The following is a 25124-nucleotide window of genomic DNA, read 5'->3' as shown; positions in this document are numbered from 1 at the left end:
ATCTGGGGTGAAGGTCAAGTCTGGTAGGAGTGGATTGCTCTCCTGGCCCCTCCCTGGTCTCGTTTCTTTCTTTTACATGTTTGTGTCTCTTGTGAAGGTAGCTGTTTCCTTATACTTGTCTGCCAGGAAGTCCTCAGTGGGGTGCCAATGCCATGCTATTTGGATCTTCCAGCCACCTGAACCATGAGCCCACTAAACCCCCTTTTCTCATAAAGCACCCAGCCTTGGGTATCCCACTGCAGCAGCACAAACTGTCCTAAGACACAAGGCGCACCTGTATGTGAGAACAGGACACTTTCCTGACCGTGAAGGAGTTCAGACAGTTCGCCATCCTCATCCTTTCTGAGAGAGTCACTTGAGAGTGAAGCTCAGCAAAACGGAAACCAGAAGAGTGTGGCAGGCGCAAAAACCTGGAAAAGAAAATAATTAACTAATAGGTTATTTATTACTTAAAATTAAATGAACAATTACCTTCAAGTATGATCCACTATGTAAAGACTAATGAACCAAGCTGGGATGGGATTGTTTCCATTTGCTAGGAAATGAAGAGGATGAGGTGGCGGGAAAATCTGCTTATGGTTTCAATCTTCTTATCCTGGAAGGGTACAGCTATGATTTAATTCTAGACATGGTAAGAGCACTATGGAAAGATAAAGTGGGGGGGGATGGGGGGGACCAGAACAATCAATCTAACAGGTTATACACCTTGTTACAAGACCCCTTATGTAACTGTAAATTCCTAAAGGATTTTTTTTAAAGGTACATGCATACACTAAATATCTTGCCTTTAGAAAGAGGAGGACACCATGAGCATAAAAGGAAGCTAATTTTAACTTCTTCATATACTTCTGAGTCATTTAATTTCTTAAATAAGCTTACTAATTACATACCTAAAATTTGAGTCTCTAGGACTTTTTTTTAAAGCAGTAAGAATTTTAAAGGGTTTCAAGGACTTACAAGTTTTCTTTTTTTTTTTTTTTTCACCACCACTCGCCTTATTATTCAGTCCAGTGATTTTTTTGAAGGAAGTTCATTTGGAAAAATAATAGGAGGGCATGAGAGAATGGGGTATCATTAGCTGTTTTCAAGTCAGTGAAGATGAAAGTGGTCCCAGTAATTAAGGAGAGATGAAATGGACACGCCGGAATTGTGGGTGGAGAAGGAGCCCATAGCTGGGAGGAAGTTAGTTACAAATAAACTTGACAATGTCCACCAATGATCATTTTATACACTGTGCTCTTTCACTGTAATTCCCACTTTAAAAATTGTCCTAAGGAAATAAAATCAAATCAGTAAATAGCAAAGCAAAATATCCCAGTAAGTATGCTTTAAAAAAAAAAAGTTGAGAATGTTTTCAGTGTAAATGTTTAGAAAGTGTAACTGACCACGTACACACAAGATACAAGGCTGGACTGTAGCTCAGCTAGAGTGCCTGCCGAGGGGAGCCCTGTTAGAGTGTAGCACCAAGCAAACTGAGCGTGGTAGTGGCTCTTGATTATATCTCCAACACCCAGGAGGTAGAGACAGGAGCATCGGAAAGTCAAGGGCATCCTTGGCTACATAGTGAGTCTGAAGCCAGCCTGTCCTACATGAGATCCTGTCGCACAACATGAATAAAATTTATATTTAAGGGGCTGGAGAGGTGGCTCAGTGGTCAAGAGCACTGGATGTTCTTCCTGAGTGACCTGGGTTCAATTCCCAGCACCCACATGGCAGCTTATAACTGTCTGTAACTCCAGTTCCAGAAGATGTGACACCTTCCACAAAACCAATGTACATAAAATAAGAATAAATAAAACATTTTAAAAGTTTTTATATTTAAAAAGCTATGAATCATCATCATCATCATAACAAATAGTTTTAATACAATGGGAAATACATATGTTCTAATTACATTTTTCCCATTGAGACTGAGTCTCACTATGCTGACTTCAAACTCACAGAGATCTGTGTATCTTTGCCTCCCAAATGCTAAGATTTCTTTCCCCAACATAATATATATTTTTATTAATTATTTGGGAATTTCATACAATTCATCCCAATCACACTCTCTTGCCACTCTTCCCAGGCCCACCCTTCTACCCTTCCGCCCCAACCCCGCAGTAAAATTGCACCAGGTCCAATTTGTATTGCACAAATACTTATTGGAGCATAGTCAAACCTTCTAATGGCCAACCCCTTATAGCTAATTGAATCCTCCCCCTGCCCCGCCCCCGCAAAGAAGCAGTCAACTTTGAAGAGCTACACTTCAACATATTTATCATAATTTTTTAAGGACTCTCTTCTATAGCTCCCTGTCTGGATTATTTGGGGCAGAGGGTGTACCACAGAAGCCATCAGTGTCTCTGGTTTTCAGTGATGAGTCTGAAGTCATTTGTATCACCGCATAAAAAGCTGCCTTGCCCACAGCATCCGGCTGCAGCACACAAGTTCTTCAACAAGGTTTCTGGAGGCCGCACGGATCATCAACATCAGCGGCCTCTAGCAACAGCACAAAATGCGGACTTCAAGACGCCCTGCGGCAGTAACACGGACCACAAGACTTCAGCAAGGTCCCAGCCGCAGCACGGGAACGCGGATCAGGAACCATCAACTTGGCTTCCGGCTGTAACACAGATCACAGACACCGGCAGATGTCACGGTGATGGCCTCTGGCGATAGCACTGCAGCTCCGGATTTCTTGTTGCTCAGGGTCAGGGTGCTCATACAGTCGGGACTACATGCTCGGGGACAGGACCTGCTCAAGCTCCAAGCTGCCCTCGGAGCTGGCCCACCTTGCCAGTACCCGGGGCATGACCTTCGTGTTTGCAGCGCGGCCAGCAGGGTGGACAGCATAAATGGCAGCAGCGGTGGCTCCATAAAGGGTTGAGGAAGCCAAGGCTCCTGTCAGCTGGGGTACCAGCCCCACCCCAAAACAGCAAGCGTCCTTGTCGGCTCTCATGCTCCCACACCTGTCACTGTGGCTTCAGCTCTAGTTGTCATTCCCTCCGCCGCGGGAGGCTCTGTCCCACCATCCACTCCCTTCCCCGGCCCCCCAATCCCAGGGAAGCACTTTTTAAAAGTATCTTCCCATAAGATCCTTTCCCCCTTTAATGTTCCGGCGATACAGCAGGCTCTGCGCTCTGCGTGCTCATCCTCGTCATCCCTTGAGGCCTCCTTGGGTTCCTTGGTTCCTTGGAGGGGCTCCTTGGCCCTCAGATGCTAGGATTAAAGGTGTGAATATCGTCACACCTGCCTAATTGTAGTTTGTAAATCAAAGTGAAAACCACGCTGTGGGCTGGAGGGATTGCTCAGTGGTTAGGAGTCCTTCCTTCTCCTTCAGAAGACCTGAGCTTGTTTCCCAACACCACCTGTAACCCCAACTCCAGGGGATGGGTTACCCGGTTACCCTCTTTCAGGCTTCCATGAGCACTCCCACACGTGGTGGCATACATCCATACTGATGGGCGCACACCCAGGTGGACACACAGACGGACACACACACACAGAGAGACAGAGGGGGGGGGGAGGGGGGAGAGACAGAGAGAGACAGAGAGATACATGCTTGACTGTAATGTCTTGAAGAAACATAATATTGATTTAAAATGGCTGTGTACAACCACCATCTCTAAAAATTAAATAATATTAGTTCTCTTGGGGAAGTTTGAGTCCATAATGAAGTTACAGCACGTGGGGTGTGTGGTCATCAGACCAGAAATCCCTGGTAATCCCTAAAGCAGAGAAAGCAGAGAGAAACAGGCATACAAAACAAAGAAACAAAGAAACAAAAATTTCACCACACTCCAGCAGATTCAGGGGAGACCAGAGAGCCAAACACAGGGGTAACCTGCAAAGAACAGGCAGGAGCTGTGGGACAGCTTGGAGACCATGACAACGCCGTAGTTGTGGCTAGCTATGAAATGTCCCCTATGCGCTTATGTGTTTGAGCACTTGGTGCCCCAAATAGTGGTTTTGGAAAGTTGTAGAACTTTTAGGAGGTAAAGCCTTGCTGGAAGAAGTGAGTCCAAAGGGTTTAATCGTCCAACCCTACTTCCTGTCAGCTTTCTTCCTTCCTTTCTTCTTTCCTCCTTTTCTTTTTTTTTAAATACATTTTTCAAGATAGGGGTTCTCTGTGTAGCCCTGGCTGTCTTAGACTCGCTTTGTAGACCAGGCTGGCCCAGAAAAGTAATTAAGCCACTAATCCTGGTCATCAAACTGGCTGGTTTGTCCCTCTTCCCTCTGTGCTAAGAAGCAGATCTGCGAGAGACTAGTGCCTCAGGTCAGAAGAGGGGTGCACCATGGGTGTGAGAGACAGGAAGGTGCCGGCAGGAAACTGAGGCTCCCGGAAGAGAAAGGAAGTCCTGAGCCTTGAGGTTGCTCTGCTAATGACCCCCGCCTAGCTGCTGCACTTGACGGGCGTGACAACCATCATCCATCAGCAGCCAGAACCAACCTTTCGCTTTCCAAATGGGAAAACGGCAAGCATACACAAATCGAAGAATGTTATCACACAGCCAAGTGTGGAGAGCCACAGATAGCAGCGCCCCCTGCTGCTTCCCCGGTGCAATGCACCCCTTATGCGCATGCGCCGTGCGCCTTTGAGCAAGCCCCTTACGTGCATGCCTGAAGGCATAGCGTGAGGTGGCGTGATTCGAACAAGGCATAGCGTGAGGTGGCGTGATCCAAACGCACCAACCAAGAGCGACAACGTGGCAGTGTCTGATAGGACCAGGCACACTATAAAGGTTCTGTGGGAGCTTTTCCTGGGGTCACTCCAGTAGTCCAGGATCCTGAATAAACTGCTGCAAGAAGAGTTCCCGGTGTTGGTGTCTTTCCTGCTGATCAGGGGCGGCATCGACAGCCAAGACTCACTGCCCTGCTTCAAGAGCTGGCGGCATCTTGTAGGTCTTCTTTTATATACAGCACTGCTGTATTTTCTTTTCATACTTTGTTTGACTCTCTGAAATATAAAGTGTTTTGTTTTTTTTTTTAAATTCAACACATGGTGGGCAGTGATGCCACACGCCTTTAATCCCAGCACTTGGGAGGCAGAGGCAGGTGGATTCTCTATAAGCTCGAGGCCAGCCTGGTCTACACAGTGAGTTCCAAGACAGCCAAGGCTACACAGAGAGACCCTGTCTTGAAAAAAAACAAAACAAACAGAAAAGCCAACAACAGCAGCAAAAGTTCAACACACATACTTCCAAATGATAATAATGAAGCTATAATATTGTAACAACCCATTATACCTAGTGTCATCCAAAAGTGGTGGCAGTAGCTTCTCCCAACTTCTGTACCCCTAGCCTCCCATACTCCATCAAAAACTGATTCTTTCTGATTCAGGGAAGGCCTTCCACGCTCACTTTAATTACACAATGTGTGTTTGTGTGTGCAGGCGACTTCTGAGACAAGGTCAGAAAGGCCTCTAAACTTCCATCTTGTCTGTTGGAATGTTTACTCTCCAGAAATTTCCTCATAGGGTCCAGTCATCATCCCATGGGTAATCGAATCACCGATCACCCACCACCCACCCCCTGCCCCATGGAAGCCTGCTGGTCAACACATGGCGGGGTTTTCTTTCTGTGTGGATTCTGTGGATGTTAATTTTTTTTGTGGTGGTGAGGATGGCAGCCAGGGCAAGGCTGCACCACTGAAGTATAATCCTCTTCTCCCTTCTTATACTCAGTAGGTTACTCAAGCTGCATTAGAACTCACTCTGTGGCCCAAGCAGGCTTTGAACTCGTGACCTTCCTACTTTGATCTCTGGGGTAGCTAGGATCACAGGTCTGTGGTACCACACCCATTATAGCTCGTATTTTGCTCCACTAAATTATAGGGTGGGTTTGTTCCTGACCATGTTTGCTCTCCTCTCATTGCTTCTAAAATTTGTCGTCATGGTTGATTGGTTTAAGTTGAGCGTCAGGAGCGGATCTCGCGTTGATTTGAGCTGGCGTTTCTGTTAAATAGCCTTCAATTCACATGAGTGTGTCCTACTTTTAATTATTTGTGGAGAAACTGGGTCTTTGGTCTGACAGAACACCTTCCATTCTGCTTCGGGAAACCTGTTGAACACCTAGCGTTGCCCTTTTACCATGCCCTTCCTGTTGCTTCTCTCTGCTGGAAAGTGGACGATGTTTGGCAAAGTTTTTTGGGAACCACCCCAAGACTCGACACTTTAGACTTCATCTGCCCTTGCGATCCAAAACAACCGCAGGTGATGCGGAGATGCCTGCATGAAGCCACTGACCAATTAAACTTTATTTTCAAGATCAGTAGAGGACATATTTGGCCCATCGGCCACTGTGTACTGGCCTTGATGAAATAAAAACAGTAAAACTTATGATATAGAGTACAGAATTGTCAAATAATTAAGGGAAACCAACATGGAAAGAAAATCAAATGAAAGTAACCTCAGAGCCAACGTCTATAAGAGGACTAAGTAGGAACAAACAGAGACTTTGAAGGAAGTCCTAGGTGCTATTCTAGAGAATTCTAAGACTCCATATCCTTTTTCTTTCTTTGTTTCTTTCTTTCTTTCCTTTTTTTTTTTTCAAGGAAGGGTTTCTCTGTGTAGCCTTAGCTGTCCTGGACTCACTTTGCAGACCCAACTGCCCTTGAACTCACAGAGATCTGCCTGCCTCTTCATCCCTGAGTGCTGGGATTAAAGGCATGTGACACCATGCCTGCCTTAGACTTCATATTCTTAAATGAAGAAGATGAAACCAGTCAAATAAAAATCTCAGAAAATACATGTGGTCTAATTGTGGCTACAACTGCAAGTGCAGTGCTTGGCTAGGAGGCTACCATGGTTGATGCTCTATTGCTGTGGAGAGACACCATGACCACAGCAACTCTTAGGCTGCTTGTAGTTCAGAGGTTTAGGTCTTTTTCATCATGGCAGGAATCATGGCAGCACACAGGCAGATACGGTGCTGGAGAGTTAGCTGAGAGATCTACATCGGGATTGGCAGGCAGCAGGAAGAGAGAGTGACACTGGGCCTGGCTTGAGCTTCTGAATCCTCAAAGCCCGCCCCGGTGACTCACTTCCTCCAACAAGGCCACACCTACCACAACATGGCCACACCTCCTGTTTTTCACTAACATAATATTTTTATTGATTATTTGGGGATTTCACATAATGTACCCCAATCACACTTACTTCTCAGTCCTCCAAGATCCACCATCTTCCTCCTCCTCCCCCCAACCCTGTTGATCATCCAGAGAAAAGAAGAAGAAAAAAAAAATACCAAGTCCATTTAGTGTTGCCCATATATTCACTGGAGCATGGTCAAACTCCCAGCTGCTATCCCCTTAAAGAAAACTGGTTTCTTCCTCACCTGTACCCCCACCAGAACCCATCAACTATGGAGAGCTACACTTCAGCATCCCTGTCACAATTTTTAAGAGTTCTCTTCAATGGGTTCCTGTCCAGACTGTTTCTTTTTTTTTTGGGGGGGGGGGGGAGAAGGAGAGGGGAGAAGTTGCCACAGAAGCTGCCTATGTTCCTCACTCTCAACTGTGGGTCTGCAGTCATCAATGCCACTGTAAAAAGAAGCTTTCTTGCCCCTAACAGTCAGTGGCAGCATGGATCATGAATTTCTGCGCAGTTTCTAGTGACAGCAGGGACCACGGACACCATCACAGCCCTTGAAGGCAGCACAGGCCACAGACATCAAAAATGGCCTTGGGCAGGCAACACTGGCTACAGACACCAACATAGCCGCTGATGGCCACACCTCCTAATAGTGCCACTTGCTGGTGACCAGGTATTCAAATGTTTATGGGGACTGTTCCCATTCAAACAACTACAGAGATCATAAAAAAAAAAAAAGGGTGGTGGTGGCGGTGTGAGAGGTGTTTGGAGAGATGGCTCAGTGGTTAAGAGCACTACTGGTTCTTCCAAAGGACTCAGGTTCAATTCCCAGCACCCACATGGCAGTTCACAACTGTCTGTAACTCCAAGATCTGACACTTTCACACCAATACACATAAATTTAAATTAAATAAATTTTTAAAAAATTGTTCCACAACACTAAACTAAAGAGGGACAAAGAAAAATTTTTAGCTGGGCAGTGGTGGCACACTCCTTTAATGCCAGCACTTGGCAGAGGCAGGCAGATCTCCATGAGTTCGAGGCCAGCCTAGTCTACAAAGTGAGTCTAGGACAGCCAAGGCTACACAGAGAAACGCTGTCTTCGAAAAAAAACCAAAAGAAAAAGAAAAAGAAAAAGAAAAATTTTTTAAAGAAAAAACTTGATTCATAGAATTTATGGCCAGAAATTCCAATATCCACTTATGGAAGTTACAGGCATAGACCATAAAGATAGAAGAGAAGAAATAGCAAAGAAGTAAGAGTTTAAAAACTTATTCCTGAGTCAAAAATGAACGTGTGTGTGTGTGTGTGTGTGTGTGTGTGTGTGTATAAGGCTGGCCTCGAACTCACAGGAATCTGCCTGCCTCTGCCTCCAGAGTGCTGGGACTAAAGGCATGCGCCACCATGCCCAGCCAGAGCATGGGATGTCTTTAAGTAGAAGCGGTACACCTGGCAGCAGCTGGGATGGAAGTGGTACATGCTCATGGCTCTGTAGACATGCAGTAAAAAGGCACAGAGCAGCTGGAGGTGTCCCAAAGGGGCAGAACGCTTGCCTGGCGTGTGTGAATTACCCAGTTCAGTCTCTAGCATGCCAAGAGTCCAGCTACAGATGGCCTTGAAATCTCTGCGACACACCCATTGTCATACTCAGTCACTCTCAGGTAAGACACGGGACTTCAGAGGAGCTGTTCTAGGTAAATCCCAGACGCACTTGGCATCTGCTGTGTCCTAAAGCAGTCAGGTGAGACTAGGGACCATGCTGCCCTTTTCTCTAGTTCAATGCTTGTTACAAAGCCAAGTGCTTCCTGGTCCCTCTTATAGTCACTGGGCCCCCCTCCTTCCTCCTTCCTTGTGCTCGAGCCCCTCCCTTGATGGCCCCACTGTTAACCTTCCCCCCCTCTGCTTCCACGGAACTGGATCCTCTTTCAACATTGTGTCCTGAGACCAAAGGGCTATTGACCACTCCCTCGGCGCAACCTGCAACTCCAATGTGATCTGACCCTGAACTTCTGCACTCTGGCCCAGCCAACTCTTGTGCTGACTACCTGAACCATGACTGCTCCTGGCCCCACCATGGCCTCAAGATATGGGCTTTGCCAGGAAGTACTGCCATACTTAACTGACCGCTCACCTCACAGAGAGCTATACTAGGCTCTGCGGAGGCAGAGTTGAACCCAGCCTGATGTTTGCCCTGTAAGAGTTCTAGCTGGAGACAGAGATGAAAGAACGAAGGTGGACTGCTGCTGCGTGAGTGAGCGGTGTGATCAGAGTTTCTCCAAGGACGACTTCTGCATTCTTTGCCAATCTCCTTAGGAAAGTTCAGATCCTAAGCCCTGCCCCTCTTCTATGGGTAGAACTATAGAAGAGTGTGGCTTCGGAATCCACACTGTAAACAATCTCTAATAGTCACACACACACACACACACACACACACACACACACACACACACACACACACACCCTGGAGGAAAGAGACCAGGTTTTCCATTTCATCATCCTCTGTCTCCCCTGACAGACCACCATCAGCAATCCCAGCCCAAAGCCTATGTGAGAGACCCTAGTGACTAGAAAAAGAAAGATTCATATGGCACTTATTTGCCCTTTGAGACTTTATCAAGCTGGATAAATGGTGTACTGGCTGACTTTGTGTCAATTTGACACAAGCTAGAGTCATCAGAGAGGAAGGAGCCTCAGCTGAGGAGATGCCTCCATGAGATGCAGCTGTGAGGCATTTTCTCAGTTAGTGATCAATGGGGGAGGGTCCAGCCCATGGTGGGTGGAGCCATCCCTGGGCTGCTGGTCCTGGGTTCTATAAGAAAGCAGGCTGATCAAGCCATGAGGAGCAAGCCAGTAAGCAGCACCCTCCACGGCCTCTGCATCAGCTCCTGCCTCCAGCATCCTGTCCTGTTTGAGTTCCTTGAACAGCAATGTGGAATTGTAAGCCAAATAAACCCTTTCCTCCCCAACTTGCTTTTTGGTGGTGGTGTTTTATTGTAGCAATAGAAACCCTAACTAAGACAAATTGTTACCTTTAATAGTCTTAAACAAAGTTAAGCATCCTAGGTCACTTCCCAAAATGTTCTTAGCTGTTGTTCTTTGTGTTTTGTTTTGTTTTTGAGACAGGATCTCATATAACCTAGGCTGGGCTCAAACTTACTATATAGCCACAGATGACCTTGAACGTCCGCCTAACCCTCCTGTTTCCACATCTCCAGTGTTGGAATTTCAGGCCCGTACCACCAGGCCTGATTTACACAGCACAGCATATCAAACCCAGAGCTTTGTCCATGCTGGTTAAGCACGCTACCAATGTACCTATAGGACAGTCCAGCCATTAGCCTTGAAAAGGCTCGTACCTAAGCACCTCTCTCAAGCGCTCAAGCCACTTCTGAGCAGAAACACTAGCAGCTGCAACGGCAGACCTGGTCAGCAGACCCTTTCTGGACACACCTGAACACTCATGCAGGAGAAGGAATGTCACACACCCACTTTCCCAAGCAGGTCCAGGTGCCAGTGAACACCACACACTTTTTTTTTTAAACAAGGGAGATGTGATCGATCACAACCAAGAGTTACTCAATCGCCTCCATTTGTCAAGGTTTTTGAGGTAAACCTTTCAAGCTTATGTAGGTCGCCTGGGATTTCAAAAGTAAACTACTTAGAGCTGTACATAGTGGGAAAACGGCAGTTGCTAACTCATCTCAGATACGCTCCGTGCAGCAGTGAGGTGGGTAAAACAGAATTGCACACTTGGGAGCAGACACACTCTGTTTGGAGGGGTGGGGGTGTACAGAACCACAGTAACAGTTGAAGCGTGTTACACATGCAGTCATAGGAACAGTCAGATAGCCGCTGACACTGTACAGAGAGCATTTTCACCCCTCGTACCCCACTCCAACCTCAAGCGAATCTACAAAACAATTTCCTACTATTCTTTTTTTTTATTTTATTAATTTATTCCTATTGGGATAGGAATAAATTAATTCCTATCTCAATGGTTATCCCATCCCTTGTATCCTCCCATTCCTCCCTCCCTCCCATTTTCCCCTTACTCCCCTCCCCTATGACTGTGACTGAGGGGGACTTCCTCCCCCTTTATATGCTCATAGGGTATTACGCGTCTTCTTGGTTTCCTACTATTCGTTAGATGACTAAACTGAGGATCAGAAAGATTAAGTGACTGACCCAAAGACACACAGCCAGTAAAGCAAGCACATTGTTTATATTTGTTGCGTAAGTAACCAAAACTCATATCAAATGACACTAAATAGCCAAGCGAGTGGAAATGCCCGGGTCACAGGAAGAGACTATGGTTGGTAGGAGGGTGGATTCAGCCACAGGTGACCAGAAATCCATCTCCGTTCTATATTGCTCGTCTCTCATTTGCCTTATTTTTATGCCAGCTTTTATTTTTAGTGTTTTTGTTTTTGAATTCCTGTGTGTCTGTGGTTTTGTTTAATTAGAAGCAATTACTGACTCGAGGCTAGGGATGTAGCCCCAGTTGGCCACAATTCTCCTGGCCTGCATGAAGCCCTAGGTTAAACACACAGCACCGCGTAAGACAGGCGAGGTGGCATACACATGTCATCTCAGAACTCTGAGATAAAAGTGAGAGGATCAGAAATCCAAGGTCACCTTTGGCTATCTAAGGAGTCTGAGGCCAGCCTGGGCTACTAGTGACCTTGCCTCAAAAACACACAGGAAAAGCAGCCACTGAAGTAACTTCAGAAGAGGCCTTTCCTTTTCACTTCCACTTCGCCGGTGGCCAGGGTAGTGGCACGGACCTATAACCCATGACCACGGCCAATCAAGGCCGCAGAGCAGAAGCCGGAGGCTGGACCAGCCCCATGTAAACACAGCTGCTTTGCCACAAGGGAGGGGCAGAACTGTAGTCAACCCCAGCATCCTCCACAAGCCAGGGCTGGCATTCGTGTCTTGTGACTCAAAACCCTTCTGTTGCTTTTTCCTTTATCTCACATATGGTTACCCTTCACTTTGGGAGCTGATGACCTCAAGTAAAGTATCTGTGCTTGAATATGCATGCATCTACACAGACGTGCTTCCGGCTGCCGAGCATCCAGACCAGAGTAGTTTTTGGGCTCACTGCTGCCAGGCTCTGTGCAACCCTGTTCCTCCACCTCTTTTCCACTCATTTTCCTCTAAATTCTTTGGCCGCCTTCATCTTTGTTTTAAGTGCTTTTTTTTTTTTTTTTTTTTTTTTTGGTCTCTTTGTGTGAGAGCCCTACCAGGAAGACAGAAGCCGCTCTGAATATTTAAAACAGAGGAAATTTAATGCAGGGAGATGAAAGAAACTCAGAAGCCAAACAAGAGAGGATGAAGCAATCCCCAGACTAGCCACAGCAGGAAGTCTCCGCCACTCCTAGGAGGGAGGTACACAGAAGGGAGGCCATGGGACCAGAGCCCAGGGGCTGGCATCGCTCACAGGAAGCTGGTGAGAGCTCATAGAAGAGCCACAGCAGCTGCCAAGGATCCCACCCCTGGACAAAGCGAGAGGGAAAATGCTCTCTCCCTTCCTGCCTCTCTTCAGTTCCTGGGCCTCTCACTGGCCAGACCCACCTGGAGGCCAGCTAACAGGCGGCTGAGGACTACAGCCTGTGAGAGCAGGTCCTTACTCTAGAGAGCTGGAAGGAAAGGTGTTGGGCCAGATGGTCCTGGAAACATCTAGGCATTGCAGCGCACACCTATAATTCCAGCCCCCAGGACACAGAGGCTGAATAATTAAAACCTAAAGGCCAGACTAGACTGACTGGGAAGCAAATTCTAGGATCGCTTAAGCTACTTAGTGAGGCTCTGGCGCTCAGGAAGACATCTAGAACCCTAGTAGAACACCTGGTCCTTATGTTTGAGGCCTTAGGTTCATTATCCAATACTGGGAGGGGGGGGGGGGATAAAGAAAGGCAAAGAAAAACCAGCAGAAAAAATCCCCAAGCCAGAAGAGTTACATGACAAAATGTCTCAGATGTTCATTGTGAAAATTCTAGAATTAGACAAAGAGAGAGGGGTAGAAACCATGACCCAGTTAGTTCTTAAAGGGTTAACCATCAGCCAGTCCTCAGGACCCATGGGCAGGTGCCACCAATTTCCTCCATAGCCACGGAGAGGCCATGTTCTTCTGCCCATGCTCCGTCAATAGAATAAACGCTCTAGCAGTTTGATAGGGGTGTGTGTGTGTGTGTGTGTGTGTGTGTGTGTGTGTGTGTGTGTGTGTGTGTGTGTGTAGAAGCCATAATACATACAACTATGTAAGAGTAGACCTGGAGCTAGGTCCTCAGAGAGTTGTTGGACACCAGTTACCTTGTCCAATTTGGTTCTCCAAGCCAGCTGGCCAGCAGCACTAGGGGCATAGTCTGCCACGATGGAGCAGACGCTGTCTGCCACCCTCGTCAATGGCAGATGGCCTGTCCTGCAGACATCTATGTCACACACCCATGCTGAGGGAGTCTGCCATGCACTGTTGCGGTCACTGCCATCAGCCTTCAGCTCGGAGGGCTGGGATATTGTGCTTGTGAGCTCAGACAGACTTGGGAGTCAGTAACTGCAGCTGAGGGGGCCCCTGAGCATCCTGACAAGGGACCACCATCGGAAAGGTGGTTAGATTTTTCAAGTCAACTGAACTGAGCATGCAAATATTGGGTGGGGTGCTGTGGACAGGGAGGGGTGTTGCTCCTCATAGTGAACACCTCTCTGTCTCGCTCAGCTGCCTGGGCTCTCCATTTAGTCCATCCCAAAATGTTTTCCCCACACTTTGTTTATTTGAAGCTGAGAGTCTGGGCATCGAGCCCAGTTTAATGTAATTTTTACTGTTGCTACTGCAGCCCCAGTTCTATAGAGATGGTTATTATCATCGTTGTCTAAGACACCTTAGTACCACGGCAATTAGCAAGGGCAGGCGCACGCCCACAGTCACCCCAACCTATCCCCTGCCCCACCCCTTTCTACAAATTTCAGAAATGAAGCCAGGGCCCCTTCCCATGCCTCTGTGTGGCACGGCAAAGTAGGTAGGCAAAGGAGCTATTTGCTAACTGTCTCAATAATGTGATTGGCACAGGTTAACCGTTCATATTATTTAAGTCCTACAGTATATGTAGATGTTAAGAGAACATGGAAAATTCCATTGCCAGAGTCCTGTAAACACACATGGGCTGCTTCTCCAATTTCTCTCCCTAATTATGTTTTACATAACCTGACCCATTCATGTGAGTTCGTATCTTCTTAACATCTACTTGCTGAAAAGTGTGTCACCTGGTAGGTCAGAGAGAAAGAGCAACCGCAGGACATCTGAGTTGACAACTGCTGATAACAGGACACATTCAGCACCGACAGAAGAAAAGAACTATTGTAATGATTGGTATGAAAAATGGGACGTGTGTGTGTGTGTGTGTGTGTGTGTGTGTGTGTGTGGTCCAGTCCCTGTTTTAGTGCTGAGTTGGTTCAGACCCTTAGTATGACTTTCAGATACAAGTGTTGAAGGCAAGAGATTGGAGCAATAACCCTAGGGTGTGGGCATTAGCCAATAGCCGTGTACCTCTGGCTTCCTGCCAAGCCCTGAGCGGGAGCCTGGGCCTGGGCTTGCATCTTCAGCAGATACAGCCTTGCTGAAGAATCACATGGCACTCACAATGAGACTCCCTGAAAAAACAAATAAAATGCTCTAAATGTTTAAATGTATTTCCAAGCATTCATCTTCCAAATATTTAGACTCTGAGCCTATTGGGCCAAGAGCCCAAGCTTCCTGTGCATGCTAGAGGCTTCCAGAAAGCTCCCCAAGATCAGGAACTACATAACAACTTAAAATATCTTCCCTCTTGGATCCAGAAACAAATTCCCAAGGTATTGCTCCAGGAAATCAAACCACTGTCTGTGTCCAAAGTCCTCCTCCTAACGCTACAGGAAGAGGTTAAGATCAGCAGGTTTAATACGTTCTCACAAAGACTTCTGTGAGACTGTGGTCTGTGTCCACTGTGAGGCTGCAGCTTTTGAGTGGGAGGGAAGGGCAATCTGGGGCTGAAAAGATGGGTAGGAGAAAGCAAGGAAGAAGGCCAGAGATGGGGGATGGGGGAAGCCTGCAGCCTGCTGTCGATACTGGTGGCTCTCGAAAGTATTGGTACCTGAACCAATTTTTAACTGGTAAGTTTGTGTAAACCAAGATCGGTTAGATTTATTTGCTCAGTTATTGTTGTTTTGTATTGCTTCTTAAGGGGCAGAAGAAAGTGTGGGTTTCCTCTTGCATTGGGACTTTTCAAAAAATGCAGTAGCCACGCAGTCACGTCTTCTTTTCCCGGGCACACTAGCATCCTCCTCTCGGCCTCTGTTGTTCAGCAAATCAAATCAGACCTGGGACTAGGAATTGACCTGCTGCCGCTAGCATTTAGCAAGCTCACCTTCCTCTGTGAAGCCCCCACAAAAAGTAAAATAAATCCCTGTAGTAGAGAGAGTGATTCTAGAAACCTTATATGAATGTGTGTGTGTGTGTGTGTGTGTGTGTGTTTTACATTTTTACTCATTGTGGGGAGGTGAAAGTGGGTGTGAGGGCATCGTACATGCCACAGTGGTTTGTGGAGTTCTGAGAGGAATTTGCGGAATCAGTTCTCTCCTTCCACCGTGTGGACTCTGGCCATCAGACTTAGCAGGTGGTACCTTTGCCCACTGAACTGTCTCACCAGTCCTGGAAGATTCTTATCAGTACTTTCTTCAGTCTTCCCCGACAGGCCAAGTAGACCAGTGGAGTTGGACATACACACCTTTAAGTCTTGTTAGCTCAGTGAGAGTGGAGAGAGAACAAGTGAACGCTCATCTTTAAAAGCCTTTGTCTGGAGGTTGGAGGTGTGGCCCAGGGGCAAGGGGCATATGTGAAGTGATGGGCTGAGGGGGCCCAAGGTACAGTCCCAGCATGAAGACAGGAGACGAGGCTTCTGTGCCTCCAGCCTTCACACCCAGGGACCATGTGTTAAACAGTCTATCACTTACAAAGCACGTTTTCCTTATTCGTAGTTCCAAAATTCAAGTTCACAGCTTCCCTGGCACCTGAAAGAGAAGGCAGCCTCGCGCTGCAAAGAGGCAGGGCAAACTGAAGAAAAGCAGCAAAGCGGGGACGGCCTCCCGGAGCCTATCAGAGGCAGCTTGTCTTTCTGTGATTTCTACCTACCACAAGGCTCACTCTTAGGATCTGGCTCTCTCATCAGACACCTCCGTGCTGAACGATTCTCCTTTTGGCAGATAGAAAAATAGGAAAGAAATGCAACCATTTGTTTTTCTTCTCTAGGTGTGCACCAGAGCTAGAAAACCCATGCACTGCTACAAAGCACAAGATAATCTTTTCTCCCACTCCGCTCCCGCCTCTGCCCCGCCACTTCTGCAAAAATGATACAGACCAAGAAAAAAAAATGTAAGGAGGTTAGGACAATGGCTCTGTAGGTAAGAACACTTGTGCCCAAGCATGAGGACCTGGCTTCTGATCCTCAGCACCCTGATAAAAAGCCAGGCATGGTCACACAAGCCTATAACCAACCCCAGGGCTGGGGAGGGGAGGAGATAGAAGGATGGGTGTGGCCTGCTAGCCTAGCCAAAGTCACAGCTTCAGGTCCAGTGGGAGACCTGTCTCAAGGTTAAGCAGAGAGCAATAAACAAGGACGTCTGACATCTTCCTCTGGTCCCTCTCACATCTGCACTTATAGACCACACACACATAAACGCACATGCACACACAGGGAGATGCATAGGCACGCACACGTAGACACACACATTGGGACACAGGCACACACAGAGACACATGCATCCACACATACACACACACACAGTGGAGATACAGAACGCCATTCATTCCTTCATCAAAATTTTTCAGATGGATGAGAAATGGAGTCAAAGCTATGGCTTTGCTTGGCTGCGCCTAACTTGCCGAATGCCACCAGGAGAGTTCTTGAGCATCTCTGAGTTTCAGCTGTGGAAAGGACTTAGAATTCATTGCTGGAAACCTAAAAGAAACAGCAAACTTTCCTGCCACAACTTGAATCCATCTGTAACAAGCACTTCTCCAAACAGTTTTAATAGGCCACCTTCTTGTGGCTTCCCGTGGTGTGTAACCAACGCACCCTACCTGTGGGTCTTCCACGCATCACACCACCGTCCTCGCCTCCTCATGTGCGCCAGAAGCCTTTAGTAAAAAGACAAAAAATGTAGGGATTTCTCCCTGGCTGTGCTTCTCTGGCACAGCTGTTACAGCTCAGGGCCTGCATGGGTGATTCAACTCTTGAATGTCTTGATAAAACGTGGTGATAGCTGTAGTGTGAACACGTGATGGAGAAACACAGCTCTCCTGTGATTACCCACACTTTCAGATTGTGCAAAAGCGTCCTCTTCAGTGACGGCATCATTTGTAACAGGGCGAGTGTGGTGTGTTAGAGCCTCGGGTGTGCGGGCCTCTCTTTTCACACTGAGTTATTGGACTTGGTGTGATAATGGTTTGGACACCAATTATCTTCATCCAACCCAACCTCAAAAATAATGAAGCACTTGGCTACTGTGGAGTGAGAGAGTTCTTCTGTGAAATGCTTTGAAAGTCTTTGATACTATCCCAGGCAACACTAACCAAATGTTCCTGCATGTGAGACCCACTGTTGCTCTGTCTACTTTTGGAACAAGGGCAAACAGCTGGTGCACACGTGTAGTTCCAGTACTCCCGGCTGGATTATGTGTTCCAGGCCAACCTGAGCCACATAGTGCGATCCCATCTCAAAAAAAAAAAAAAAAAAAAAAAAAGACCAGAACAACAAAAGGTCCAGACATCAACTATTATGCTTTTTAACTCATCCCACCTCTCAAATAGCCAAGGAAAGTGTACCACTTGCTAAAAGAGGGAGATGTGGAAGAAAGCTGTATAAAGGCCTGAGATTGCCAGATGTGTGTGTGTGTGTGTGTGTGTGTGTGTGTGTGTGTGTGTGTATCCTATATTATTTGAAGAGAGGAGAGAAGGCTATGTCTCAGCACACACAGGGAGCTCAGGGGATAGACTGCAGCAATCAGCTCTCTCCTCGTTGGTAAGAGCCTTAATCTGCAGAGCTATCTTGCTAGTCCTGACTCTTATTTGTGTAGATGACTGTGTAGTTGATCACAGAAAAGCATTCTTGTCACTGAACTTTTTTTTTCTGCCACCCTTTGTGTAGCCTTGGCTGTCCTGGACTCGCTTTGTAGACCAGGCAGGCTTCGAACTCACAGCGACCAGCCAACCTCTGCCTCCTGACTTCTGGGATTACAGACCACGCCCGGCCACTTTGAACTTCTTGTTAGCCAGAAGGGCATTAATAAGTTCTGCCTTGACCCTTTCATAAAGTTTATGAGAGCAACCTGACGGTGTGTAGAGGGAGAATTCTTGCACTTCTGTGTTGCTGGAGCTGTGTGCGTCCCTCTGTTCGCTCACCCCATCGCACTGTAACCCTGCCTTACCAGAAGCCTACATGGAAAGGCTAAGGGACGCATTAGAAGATGGTTCTGACATTCCAGCAGAGGCAGATCGCATGCACCTGCCCCCATACAGCAGTGAGGGACACTGAGCTTGTTAGATTATCCTAAGGTATAGAGATGGCAAAGCCTTTCCTCCCCTGATGCAGGTGTCGGGGTGGGAGGGATATATGTCTGAGATATTTTCAATATATATTCAATGATTAAGATGGTTTTGCCAGGTTAACAGCATCAAAATGTTTCACACTTTGGGCTTTTTCCCCCTCACAGAATTATAAAGCTTTTGGTTTGTTAGGCTTAAAAATATCATACATTGTGCCAGATGTGGTGGCGCACACCTTTAATCCCAGCACTTGGGAGGCAGAGGCAGGTGGATCTCTGTGAGTTCGAGGCCAGCCTGGTCTACAAAGCAAGTCCAGGACAGCCAAGGCTACACAGAGAGACCCTGTGTCGAAAAACCAAAAACAAACAAACAAACAAACAAAAGCCACACACACAAAAACACCCAAAAAACAAAAATATACATTTATGCAACAATACCACATTTTTCTCCTAAATTTTCACTTCAATGAGTTTAAACTTTTTTTTAATATCATGGAGCTACATATTGCTGGACTTTGGAGAACTCAGGGTCTGCTTGATGAAACTTGAAAGCCAAAGGCACTCACAACCTTCCTTCAAACAAAGGCAGCCATTGTGTGCTCTGTGCCTCGGAGCTTCCACTCTGCCAAGCAGATACAGAGAGCACTCATGCCCTTCCAACTCCCAGAACTCTTGACTTCCTCTTCCTCCTTCCCTCCCTTGAGAGATGGCCAATAAGCCCCTTGTTTCAAATATCTGCAGGAACGAGTGGATGTGACTCTCGGTGTCCACTAAACCATAAGTCCTTTGAGGATACAGGAAGACGTCTGAAATCTCAAGATCAAAATGCAAGAAGAGAGTCCGTGAGCTAACAAGGTGTCACCCACGGAGACCTGCTTTGTAAAAAACAAAAACAAAAACAAAAACAAAAACAAAAAAAAAAAAGAGGGGGGATCTCCAGGGACAGCACATAGCTTGCTCATGCATGGAGCACGGATCCTTATCAATTCCACTTAGTTTTGCCTTTTAAATTTTCCAGATTGCACAATAAACTACATGGTCAGGATTAGTGAACTTGTATACATATTCTGTCTCTGAATCCCTTAATAGCCATAAAATCCACTTTAGAAGGAGGCAGTGATGGGATTTGAACCCAGGCTCAACAGATTGCAAAAGCTCGTGTCTTCCTTAACAACAGATTGTTCCTGTAAGGATTCCAGAAATCAGAGAGCCATCATTTATTATTTTGTTCTACATCCAAAAATGTGTGTGTATGTGTGTGTGAATGTGGTGTGTGTGTGTATGTGTGTGTGTGTGTGTGAGAGAGAGAGAGAGAGAGAGAGAGAGAGAGAGAGAGAGAGAGAGAGAGAGAGGAGTGTGTGTGTGTGTAATTCTACATTAGCAGGAAAACAACATTAAGTAAAAGGGAGCTCCTCCTTTGATTTTCCGACTCCTGTGCTTTGTTTCCTAGCGTCTAAGAGAGAGCAACTGCAGAAAGCAGCAAAGTGCTGACAGAAGATGACCAAATAAACATGGAAGATAAACTCGAAGAAAGAAAAAAAAAAAAGAAAGAAAGAAAGAAAAAAGGAAGGGTGTAAAAAACTGGAAAACCAGAGTAGCCTTTTTCTTTTTAACTTGTCAGCACATGTCCCAAATAGTGTCTTCCAACCTATAATTTGCTGGCATAGTCCAACAAAGAAGGACTGCCCAAGGGCGTGGGACCTTGTCACCTCTCTTGCCAACACCCTTCACCCCTCCCACTATGAACCAGCAGATTTCAGTCTCGAAGATAGGAGCTTAGACTTCATACCTCTGGACTGGACCTAGGCCAACCCAACAAGTAACCTTCGCCTTGAAGTTCACACTCCCCATGGTTATACTGGGGGGAGGGTTAAGCAGTCAGTAGAAACTAGGACGTCTCTGTCAACTGTCACCGAGTAAAAGGCAACCATCCTGATAGAGAATGGCTTGACTGGTACACAGGGCACCCGCAGCGATGTCTTTGACAGGGAGGGAGCAGGCTGGCACCTTAACCAACAGAAAGTCCATCTGGAAAGGAGAAATCAGTTTTAAAGCATTGAATGTTGTCCAACGAGTCAAACTGAAATTGGGAGTGGCTAATACCTGTAGCTAGCATATATGTCATTAGCCACTCAGGAAAGCAGGATCAGGTGTCAGTACCAGATCAGCTGGCACAAAGCATGCAAGTCAATCAGCAGTGCCGTGGAGGTGACACGAGGAATGAGTGATGCTCCAAGAAGATGACGTGCCCTGCCTGTATGGCCAGTTACCAAGCCTCCTGATAGCCGAGGGTGTTTTGAAACACTTGCAAATGCCTTAGGTGAGCACTCCTTGTTGCGATAAGTGGAGACTACCACAGGAAAAAATTCTGAAACGTCTAAGCCAAAGCAAGGATTATGACAAATAGAAGCCCCCACCAAGAGGAATAGCGTTGGAGCCTCCTTGATCTGTGACGTTCTATATTTGGCAAAAAAAAAAAAAAGTCCAGTTAAAATCAAGTTTATGTTTGGGCCAATAATCAGAGCCCATAAAAACTCACCCTTGGACTGGGGCTCTTCGAGGGAGTAGAACATGGATTGTTTATGGTGTCTGGTGGTTTCAAATGCCGTCAGGATGACAGGTCAGTGACTAGAGCTTTGCTTACATCCTATATGAGAAGAGTTGGCTAAGACAGTGAACAAGAACAGAAGAAGCCCCAAAGCACGGGGAAACTACTACAAGTCTGCCTCGGATGCCCACTGCTTAGGACATATAAACATTAGGGATGCCCAGAGGAGAGAGATGTAGGAAGGGATGGGCGGGGCAGGGAAGTCCTGACAACAACAACACGATCAGGCTGTGCATTGCATTACCCAAGAGCAATCACGTCTACTCAGAGAGACCCGGGAAAGCTTTCATGGAGAGGTATTATTTAGCTATCTTTGGGCCAACAAGATGGCTCATAGTAAAGGCTCTTGCCACCAAAGCCGACTAACTTGAGTTCAATCCCTTCCTGCCTCAAGTCATCCCCTGACCTCCCCACAAGCACCCCGGCACATGCATGCGTGCACACATATACACATACGTACAATAAACAAATCTTTCTACTAAAATCTTTCTAGGACGGCTGCTACATTCCCGATATAAGCGCCTTCCAGGGCAGTGGAGGGTCTTGAGGCTCATCACATCCTTATGGACGTGAGTCTCCCATACAGAAACCAGCATAGCTCAGAACCGACACCATGCAGCCTGAACACACTGGCATCCCCGTCTTAACCATGTTGTTGTGGCTCACCATGGTACATAAAGGGTAAGAGAATATTGCAGCATTGTTGTTGTTTTTAATCAGTTTTAACATCTGACTTGTTTTTTGTTGTTGTTGTTGTTGTTGTTTTCTTTTATGTTTTTTGAGACAGTGTTTCTTTGTTTAGCCTTGGATGTCCTGGACTCACTTTGAAGACCAGGCTGGCCTCGAACTCACAGAAATCAACCTGCCTCTGCCTCCCAAGTGCTGAGGGTAAAGGCATGTGTCACCACACCCAGCCTTAACACTGGACTTGTTTCGGTGTTTTATTTTATTTGCAAAACATTGAGAAAAATCTTACCCATGGAGGCAAGCGTCTGCAAACAGTGCTATCTGTGTGCATGTGTATTTATTTTCTTCTACAGTGCTGGAGCTCAGACCCCGGGAGCACAATTGTTTGAAATATACTTATAATCTTTTTTCAGCTACACTTATGCCGAAGTTTGAAAGCAGGCTACGAGTCTGAGTTATAGGAAATTGTATTTCAAGTTTTAATTATGTAAATAACATACAGGCTCCTCAAAGGATTCTAAGTGTCCACTGGAAGATATTTTTTACATTGATCTTCAATACTGATGAAACCTTTGATATCTCTTTTAAGTGCGAACACCTTGGGAGTCATCTCTCACTCAAGGTTTGAACACAGGAAACTAAAATTCATGCACTTTGAGTCACACAGTTAAGTGTTGGCTCAATTGCTAGCATGCACACTCAGTGTAAGAACAGTAATAGCAGAACTCCCCGCTGCCAAACTGAACTTGTGCAGCTTATTTAAAAACATCAGCAAGCTGATGCAACACTGCCATTCGCTGAGCCTTGCTCTGGAAAAAAATAGTAAGTGATTTCTTATCTCATGTGAGATAGTGATAACAAAAACTGCCTTAAGACTGGTGGTGAGTGTTACTAGGGAGAAATGAATTCTGGAACTCACTCCCCAGAACATTTCACCAAACAATGAAGATTGTGTTCTATTAAACTGACAATGTGTAGGAAGTACCAACTCTGTGTGTGTGCGTGTGTGTGCACACATGTGTGCATGCATACATGTGTGTGTGCATGTGTGCATGCATGTGTGTGCACACGAGTGTGTGTGCAAGTGTGCGTGTGTGCATACATGCATGTGTGTGGGCGTGCCTGAGTGCCCGTGTGTGTGTGTGTGTGTGTGTGTGTGTGTGTGTGTGTGTGTGTGTCTAGAACAGAGGAAAACCCTCTGGAGTCAGCTCCCATCTTCCACCTGAGGCAGAGTCTGTGCCGTTCCTGGCAAGAGCTGAGATTACAGATGTGTGCAACAGCATCTACCTTTTTACACAGGTGCTGGAAATCTGAATTTGGGTTATAGGCTTATGGAACAAATTCTTTAACCTACTGAGCCATCACCCAGCCTGCAACCCCTGTTAAAGGTGCTTAGTTCACCTCAATAGCTACTGTGCTTCTTTCTAGGCAGCTTGCTGTGTTTTCTTTAAAGTTACATTTCAGCAGCAAAGTTCCACAGTGTTTTGTAGCAAACACTTACTCCACATGGCCTTGTTCTTCTCTGTGTGGAAAGCAAAACTAGAAAAGAAGAGGAGGAGTAAAGAAAGAAGGAAGGGAGGGAGGGAGGGAAGAACGAAGGAAGGGAGGGAGGAAGAGAGGGAAGAACGAAGGAAGGGAGGGAAGAAGGGAGGGAGGGAGGGAGGAAGAAAGGAGAGAAGAAAAAGAAAGTCCCACTGGATGTAGAGTGCTCTGTGCTTTACCCCTACAGAGCTCTGTAACATACATGAAGAGGTTCATTTGAATAATATGATAGTGCCTGTTATCAGTGTATTGTTTCAGATAAAGTTATTAGGGGGCCTGGGAGATGGCTTATAAGGCAAAGGGCTTGCTTCAAAAGCGTGAGGCCTGGAGTTCAGAGATCACCAGAACCCAAGAAAAACCTCAGGGAGTATAGGAGCCCCACTTCTAACCCCAACATACAGGAGGCGGAGACAGGGGCTCCTTAGAAATCTAACTAGCCAGGCTGGCCAAAAGAGTGAGTTCCAGTCTCCCAGACAGTCCCTGCCTCTACCTGTAAGGTGAGGAGTGATGGAAGAAGACGTTTAACTTCAACCTTGTGCCTCAACGTGCCTGGGTACGCGCACATACACCCACATGCATACCGCACACAAATATACATGCAAAAGCCCCCAAAAGTTAATAGACATTTTTGTGTATTTTATTATCAGCAAACAAAACAAGAAACAAACAAACAAGCAAACAAACAGAAGCCTCATCTCCTCTGGAGAAATGTTTTCCAGCTGCTCTTTTGGCCACAGGAATGTTCCTGGTCCTCACTTACTCATCATTTAGAAGGTCCTACGGTATGAGGCTACCCTGTCCAATTGTCTATAAAGAAACTAAACACAGGTCTTACCCTCAAAGAGTCTAGCCAAAGAGGAACATAACAAAGCGGTTCATCTCCGCGCCCCGCCCCCGCCCGCCTGAGCCACACTATGATAGCGATATGAATATTACATGGTCCTGCTTAGGATCTTTTGGGACACCATGAAAAGAGACACGCTCGGGTGACTCGGGTCAATGCAATTCATTGTGAGGCCGCAGGAGGAAGTAGGGCAAGCAGGAAGCAGCCTTAGCAGCTGCCTAGCAGGGCCTGGCTGAGCTGGGAATGTCATTCGGGTCATGGAATACCTCCAGCACCTGTTCTTTTTGACATAGCTTCAGCAGCAGGCATCTGTTGCTACTGATCCAGCACTCTGCCAGCACAACCACGATCTGCGAGGTCCCCGCTGCCTGCGTTCTCTCTCTGTCGCCAGTCCTGCCCTCTTGAGGGTCCGCACAAGCCCGCAAGACTATGCAACATTTTGCCCAAGAAACTCCTAAAGGATCTCAAATTCAAATCGAGTGAAAGAGGCTTTGTTTGGCGCACACACACACACACACACACACACACACACACACACACACACACGCGAGCGCCAAGGAGACCCAGTACTTCACTCACTAGGCAGAGCTCTGGCGTCAGTCTGCCTCATTGGCCACCTGATAGACCACACCCTGCCTATGGGGTCAGTTGTCACTGTAGCCCATTGTAGCCCAGGAAGCACCCGCCTGGTACAGATGTCCTTCTGAGCCTAGAGAACCGTGCGCAGCAGCTGGGGAGAGGTGGGGGGCAGAGGCCACTCACCACTCACCATTGTCGCCTTTGTTGTAGCACAG

General features: G+C 46.7%; 1 long non-coding RNA gene across 5 annotated transcripts in view; it reads right to left on the bottom strand.

The window, feature by feature from the left end:
- Positions 1-25124, bottom strand: part of LOC311607623 — a 96385-nt gene that overhangs the window by 25261 nt on the left and 46000 nt on the right. For all 5 annotated transcript variants that reach the window (XR_014782663.1, XR_014782664.1, XR_014782665.1 and 2 more), the window contains exon 3: positions 275-410. This is a non-coding gene — a long non-coding RNA (uncharacterized lncRNA). The remainder of the gene's footprint in view (positions 1-274; positions 411-25124) is intronic.

Source organism: Acomys minous, assembly GCF_964271855.1.
Source record: "Acomys minous genome assembly, chromosome: 10".
In the NCBI taxonomy this organism is placed as follows: Eukaryota; Metazoa; Chordata; class Mammalia; order Rodentia; family Muridae; genus Acomys; species Acomys minous.
This window is presented reverse-complemented; position numbering and strand designations above follow the sequence as displayed.